Raw genomic sequence first — 7,779 nt, 5'->3', positions numbered from 1 at the left:
CGGTGGGAAGGCTAAATACGTCCAATTCTTGTTGGAAGTGGCACGACCCAAACTCTTTGGCGAGATTACCGGACTGGAGAGAGGCACGTTTGACAAGTTGGTTTCTGAATTCCGAGACACTGGACTTCTTGGCAATGGCAGATTGGTGACCGTTGAAGAGAAATTTCTCATGTTCCTCAATATTGTACAGTACAATAACTCAATGCACCAAAAAGCTGTGAATTTCTGTCTGCTGTTTTATTTATTTATTTTTAATCCCATGGGCTCAGTGAGATTGCTGCTCCATGCTCACCAAGATTGTTGCTGCATGATATTGCTGCTCCAAGGTCAGAAATATTACTGCTTTGAGCTCACCAATATTGCTCCTTTGAGCTCATCAGCATCATATCTCTGAGCTCAGCAATCTCGCCGCTTGAAGGTCATCAGAGTTTTGAGATCAGCAAGATTGCTGCCCAAGATTGGGGTCACATGTGTTTGGTTTGGAGGTTGGTGATTGGGAAGATTTCTTGTATGTATTTTTGAAGTAATAGCAGAATACAAAATGAGGGTGGTCTGAAGACCCAAGGAGAGGGCACAGAGTGTTTGACTGAGGACTAAGGCTGCAAGTTTGCTGATGGATGACATCGGAGGTGCAAATGCGGTTGTGAGAATGATTGGCTGCAAGGCTGAAGTGACTGGGTGACTGTAGAAGCCAAGGATAAAGAGAGTCATCCAAAAGGTTGAGTGGCGGAGGCAGTGAGTTAGAGATGGCGTTTGGGTACCCGTCTTAGGGTACCTGGTACCACCTGGCGGGTGCGGCAGGTGCCTGTGGGGTACCCGCCAAGCGGTGCCGGGTGCGGTACCAGGTATGTGGTTCTGGCTGGAGAAGCGGTGCAGTACCCGGGTACCGCCTGCTCGCACCCGCCCTAAGCCACCTATTACCAGATTGCCACACTGCATCAGCTATCCGCGCGGACAAAGTTGTCCAACAAGTAGTCGGACAAACTTTGTCCAACGAGCCCGGCAGCCCAGGCTCAAACATTGTGCAACTCATCGGACGAAGTCTGTCCAAAAACTGCTTGGACATTCTCGTCCAAGCGGTCAATTGCTGCAGTGCCGAGACGCGCTGGACTTGGACCAGCTCTCCAAGAGGAATACATCCCTTGGTGAGCTGGGCCATGACCAGCTCTCTGGGAAACTTACCCTCAGCGAGCTGGTGTGAAAATTCAGCTCACCAAGAGGCAAGTATTCCTTTTGGCAAACTGGTCAAAATCCAGCTTGCTGCAAGGAATACTTACCTCTTGGCGAGCTGGTCAAGTCCAGCTTGCCGAGAGGTATGTATTCCTCTCGGAGAGCTGGTCAAAGTCCAGCTTGCCAAAAGGAATACTTACCTCTCGGCGAGCTGGTCAAAGTCCAGCTTGCCGAGAGGTATGTATTCCTCTCGGCACACTGGGCTTTGGGATGTTTTGGAGAGCAAGTATTACGGGTATACCGCCTCCGGTACCGCCGGTACCCGCCCGTACCCGCCCAGGCGATGCCGGGTGCGGTGCCAGGTGCCATCTTTTGGTCAAAAATTCAACCGGTACCCGGACCCGCGACGGGTACCCGGGTCCCAAACACCATCCTTACAGTGAGTCATTGGAATGATTGAAATGAGCTGGGAGTGAAAAGGTTGAACAGCCTGGGATCAATTGGTGGACTTTGTTGAGTGGGCATGCTGGACCTGGGTGAAGTGGGTGGTGATAGCAGGATTTGGGGCCTGTACCATAGGGCATGAAAATTGAAATTTTCCAAATTTATTTGCCTCAAAGTTTCTTGGGACAAAAACTGAGCCTGGCCAAAATGTAGGCTGGAGCCCAAATGTGAAGAATTTCAACATTTGAACCCTCTGCTAGTTTTCAATTTTTGTGTACAGGGCAAAAAAAGTTGAAATTTTTCAAAATTGAGGCCCATGGTACAGGCCCTTGTTTCCAGAAACAGGGGGGGGTGTTTCCAAAAACAGGCTTGAAATGTAAGTAATCATTTTCTTGATTTGATCTGAAATCAGCCCCCCTGGTAGTGTGCGCGTTTTTGGTCAAAAACGGTTTTCACCAAGAAAAAAAGAAAACAGCGGGCCCGCGCGCGCTATGGTACAGGCCCTAAGTTGTGTCCTAAATTTCTGTAAATTTCAATTGTGAACCCCCATAATGGATTATGGTATTCAAAATTGCATATGTCACTATTTACATAAAATCATAAAACCAATTTTGGCCGGGAGATGTCAGCGTGCATAAAACTTAAAGTGACATCTCCCAGCCAAAAATGCAGTTTATGATTTTATGTAAAAAAATCTTATGCAATTTTGAATACCATAGATGTGTTTGCCCACTTGGAATAGCTTAGGATGGCTCTTGCCCACAAACCCGGCCTTACCTCAAAATTTAGGCCCCGTTTGGCACCAATATAAATACGGACTTACTTCGCGCACTGCGAAAAGCTCTTCGCGCACTGCACAGTGCGCGAAGTTTGCAAACACTTCGCGCACTGCGCGTGAAGGGCGCAACTTTTTCAAATTATTTTTTGACCAATCAATAGACAAGCTTATTATTGTCCTCTGTGAATTTATTTGGAGTTTTTTGAAGCTTCCTTGTATGCTTAAAAATCCCACCAATAAAAAAAACAAGTACAGCCATTTGGGGACCTGGAATTCATATTCCCACAGGCCAAAAAATCCAATTAATTTATTGAATCATATTAAACATGTATTTAAAAGTTTTAGAACTTTTTGGCCACTTTGTACAAGGACAAGGCTTTCAAAAACCAGTAACTGTTTCTCAAGATATGCCAAAATGCGCCAGTAAGTGGTGAACTTTCCTAATTTTTGAAAGCCTTATTCTTGCACAAAGTGGCCAAAAAATTCTAAAAAGTTTGAATTCATATGTATCATTATTCACTAAATTATTTGGATTTTTTGACTGGTGGGAATATGAATTCCAGGTCCCCAAATGGCTGTACTTGTTTTTTTTATTGGTGGGATTTTTAAGCATACAAGGAAGCTTCAAAAAACTCCAAATAAATTCACAGAGGACAATAATAAGCTTTTCTATTGATTGGTCAAAAAATAATTTGAAAAAGTTGCGCCCTTCACGCGCAGTGCGCAAAGTGTTTGCAAACTTCGCGCACTGCACAGTGCGCGAAGAGCTTTTTGCAGTGCGCGAAGTAAGTCCGTATAAATATAGGTGATATAATTGCTGATTAATTCAATAAAAAATACAAAATTCAACATAAAGCCTCCAAACTTTTTTTGTAGGAAACCTAAAGTGCTGGTCTCTTCAACTGTGAACCCAGAATCAACTTATCCAGCCATCTTCAGCACCATAACACCATTATATTGCTTCATATTGGTCAAAAGTGATATAATGGTATTATGGTGCTGAAGATGACTGAATCAGTTGAATCTGATTTCAAAGTTAAAGAGACCAGCACTGTAGGTTGCCTACAAAAAAAATTTGGAGGCTTTATGTTGAATTTTGTATTTTTTATTGAATTAATCAGTGATTATATCACCTATCCAATCACCTTATCACGAGTGACTGGGGAAGGTAGCGCGGGATGAGCGCGACGCGGGTGGAGCCGTTGACGTTCCACTGCGGCGCTGGGAAATCACGTGTCCGCCATTAGTGGCGCTTCAAGACGAGTTCGGTGACTAAAGTCACCTAGGCGACCCCGGGAGCCATGCCTTCCAAGGCTGACTCCCCAAGGCCTCCGCGTGTGGGTCGAGGGGGGGGACAAGTGCCAGGTGCGTGGCCTAATAGTAGGTTAGCACCCAGGAGGAGATGCTGTAGTGCCACCCCGAAGGTTTGGCTGCATCTCACTCCGCCATGGCGCTGAGAGCCAGAGCGCACAGTAGCGCCCCCAGAGAAGAAGCGCACACCAGAGTGTGTTAGGGTCGGTGCAAGACCCTCATCTCAAGACTGGTAAGTCTCGAGCCCTGCACCGCTGCTTAATCTCTATTCTCCGGTTTGGAGTTTCCCCTCTAGTTGTCTTGCTTAAGCGACTAGCATTGATTTCTAGTCATTTAGATTGCTTATAAGGAGGTGACCCGCTTCCAGGAGGATTCTAGGTCGGCTAGTAGTTTTAGGGTTTGCTGCCTATCCTGATTGGTGTACTCTCTCAAGTAGAGCTTGTAGCAATCGGAGATCCACCTTCCTAGCAAGCATATTTCTGATGTCGGAACGCCTACCGCGTAGCGGAGGGATGCACCTCCTACCCGGAACAAATGACCTGTTAAACCGGTACATCCCCGTGATTTCCAGACCGTCTTGAGTACCTTGCAGACAACAGGCTTTGTCAGGTGGATCCTTCCAGACGGCGTGTGGAAACCGAAGAGAGAGGTGGTGTCTGGACCGGCTTCTTTTACCCGCCTCTGAATTGCAGCGACCGGGCATAGGAGGTGGGCTTGGCCTTGGACGTGGATTGTTTGTGCTAGACCGGGTGCTGAGGTCTTTGCTCCTCTGATGGTTAATGCTGCTGAGGTTCCGACCGTCGTCTGATAGAAGTGGACGTCGGAGCTGAGCAGCGAGGCTGACTATCTCAATGTCCCCCCGGGTTTATCATAGGTGAGTTCCGACAGCCGAGCCATCCCCCAGAATGCCACGATCGCCAAGTCTAAGACTGCCAAGCTTAACTTGTCCTTCCCGCGAAGTTCTTCGACGAGTATAATTAGGTGTCTAACCATGACCGGCGATTTAGGAGGTTTCCCGGGTGTCTCGGCGTCCGCGTGAGCGGATGATCTCAGGAGGACTGTTACTTTTGCCTTTGCTTCGGTTGGATAACTGACTGAATGCAACAGGTGCCAGGCCTGGATCCCGTAGAGGTATTTGGTCAGGGTCCCGGAGGAAACGTCGTGGGGAGTCGGCTTGCCGGATATTCGGCCAGCCCAACAGCAGAAGCCGTAGAGATCAGTCGCCTTCACGGGGAGGGTGAACGGGACTTCTCCCTTCGCGGATTTATACTTGTAGAACTTCCTAGTCGCTGCGTTGTAGCTTAGGAGGGTATTCCATTTATAGCCACCTAAGAAATGGAGATCGTCTTTGGTCGGTTCACGAGTTACCGACCCGTTCCTCAAGAAGTCCTTGACCTTGGACAGGTCCATCACTATCATGGGAGTCTCGTAGGGACAAAGAGGTTTGGATCGGGAGAAGGGGGTGCTTTTCATTCTCGGAGGGGGAGAAGACAAGAAAACAAATCCAAAAACATGTGGGAAAGTATATCTCATGCAAAGGGGGGGGGGTGTTTCACCGTACAACTTAAGAAGCCATCTGAAACATAACAGGCCTTTTCCTACTCGGTTGCGGAAGGATGAAACATCCTCTCCTCGAGGTCACGTGGAAGGGTGATGACCAATCGTCTCGTTTCGTCTTGCCCAGTTCGGTCGCCGCGAGAGAGTGCATCGGCTCTATTGTCCTCGGAGGTCACTCACTTCGCGACTAGATCTATTTGGAGGTTGAGGAGCAGGTCCTGGATGAGCTTCCATTCGTTGTTGACGTGGAAGTCTCTAGACTTCCTGCTCTTGATTGCGTTTTCCGTTGTGGTATTGTCGGTCCACACGATGATAGTTTTCCCTTGCTTGACCCCTAGATCTTTTAGCATGAGGATGCCCACGCGGATTGCTGCCGTCTCGAGCCAGGCAATGCCACGTCTAGGTTTTGCACCGGTGTTCCATCCATCTTTGAGCTTTGATTGGGCCCATGACCGGCCAATCGTCACCCCAATGCCATAATTGGTCGAGGCATCCCCCATCCACCCAATTTTGGTCGGTTTGGGGCTTGCTATCAAGCGAGTGTGCTCGAACGACAGTAGGGTAGCTTGCCAGTATTCCAAGTCGTTCCGTACGTCTAGAGGAATAGGGAGTGCCGCCCGTCTGTGTACCCAGCTACACATCCAGCGGTACAAACCGCATAGGTACGCGCGGAGCTGGGGTAGCATGTACGACACATGGTTTAATCTGCCTGCGAGGACTTCGGCCTGGTTGTAGTTGAATACATCGCCGATAACCAGGAAGGACTCGATTTGCTTTATGCGTTCCACTAGCTTTTCCCAGGTAGCCGGACGGTCTTTTCCGCGGCATTCCAGATAAATCCAATGTATTTTTGTTCCGTCTTGAAAGGCGATACTTTTGTCGGGTTGGTCTTAACACCTAATTCGTTTGATCTCTTGACAATGTCCTCCATGGTGACGGTGGACGAGACTTCCTTGATGAACAAGTTGTTGTCGACCCAGCGGAAGACGTTGACAAGATCAAACTCGGCGAGCATGATCTGTTTCCAAGCGTCCGCTGGTCTGCCAAATGAGCCGCAGCCGGCGACACCACCAAATGCAATCCTGGTGTCGATGACAATCTGGTCGTCAAAAGTTTTGAGCATCAAAAAGGGCCACTGTTTTGGTGCTGTCGGGATCTGCCTGTAGGCTTTTTCCCAGTCAAAAATTGCCAGGAGAGTTGCCTTTGTGAGACTGCGGAGAAAGCTGGATACTGCTAAGAAATCATCCCAAGTGGTTTGGAAATCGTCCTTGTTCACAAACGAGTTCACGGAGGGGATGTTAGGGTAGTTATGGGGATAGGAGAGGTCGTTGATAGCTCGAAGCGAGCCGTCTCCGTTTACCACCGCTCCTAGCGGGTTCGTTCTAAAGAAACCAAAACGGTCCCAAACTTCCTCGGATTGGAAGGGTCCAAACATGCGACCCGCCGCAATTTCTTTAGCGATAGATTCTTCGATCTTTTCTCTTGCCATCAGCGCCGATTGGTGGTTCGGAGGGGCAAAATACGGGATGTCTTCCCCCAGGTCGTGGAGTGGGATACCCTGGTCGAAACCAACTCTGAAACCCTCGAGCACATCTTGGTACTCCGGGAGCAGGCTTGCAGTGGAGAGTGCTGCCTCCCAGGCTTCAATATTCATATCGCACTTAGCTTCCGTTGGCCACATCGGGCTGGTGTCGCCGTTTTGGGAGCCATCACTCTCGACCACAATGGGTTCAAATTCATTTCCGAATGGGATGGGCTCTCTATTGAGTGGCAAAAAAGTGCGCATATAAGAAGGATTTGTTATTTCAGTTCAAACGGATTCTGATTTTTTTGGTCGTGCGAGGGACAAATCGCAACTGGATATTGACAAAGGAGGAGGATGAGGTAGCCCTGACAAAAAAGTGACTAGAGGGAAAGACTGGTGATACCAGGACGTAGGGGGGGGAAGCGTTTAAGACAAGGCAATGGGAGGAAGGGTTTGAGAATGACGGATGTGGGCGGAATGGGTCGATTGGGAAAAGTGGGAAAGAAAACGAGGCAAAAAGGAGAGTTTTTGTTCTGATAGAGAAAGGAGACCTACAGTCCGCTTGGCCTGTTGCCAGATTGCTTGGGAATTTGTCCGTTGGCGCGTTGCTTGGCAAAGGCCGGGTTGAAGTGCTTCCCGAGGTAACCGGTGCTCTTTGGTCTACCTTCTTTTGGCTTAGCCGGGAGGCCGCTTGTGGCTGGGCCTGGGTTTGAATTGGCCGGGTTCGCCGCCGCTGCCGGTGGGGCCAATCTTGGCGTGTTTGCCAAGTTACCGCCCCGTTTGTTTGGGTTCAAGCCGGTATGTGGGTCGCAACCGAATCTTGGGCCGCCTACTGCGTAGGGGTTGCTGTCCCTGAACAAAAGTTTGTCTAGCCGTCTAGATTCGCTGTATGCGGTGTCATAGACCTCTTGCCTAAATACCAAGATGTCCGAAAACGAAGAGACTCCGTTCTTGACAACCCGGTGGGCAAACGTGTTTGCGCGAATCCGGATGT

The sequence above is a fragment of the Puccinia triticina genome, chromosome 1A, assembly GCF_026914185.1.
Source record: "Puccinia triticina chromosome 1A, complete sequence".
Lineage (NCBI taxonomy): Eukaryota > Fungi > Basidiomycota > Pucciniomycetes > Pucciniales > Pucciniaceae > Puccinia > Puccinia triticina.
The sequence above is the reverse complement of the archived record's forward strand: the minus strand, read 5'-3'. Positions refer to the sequence as shown.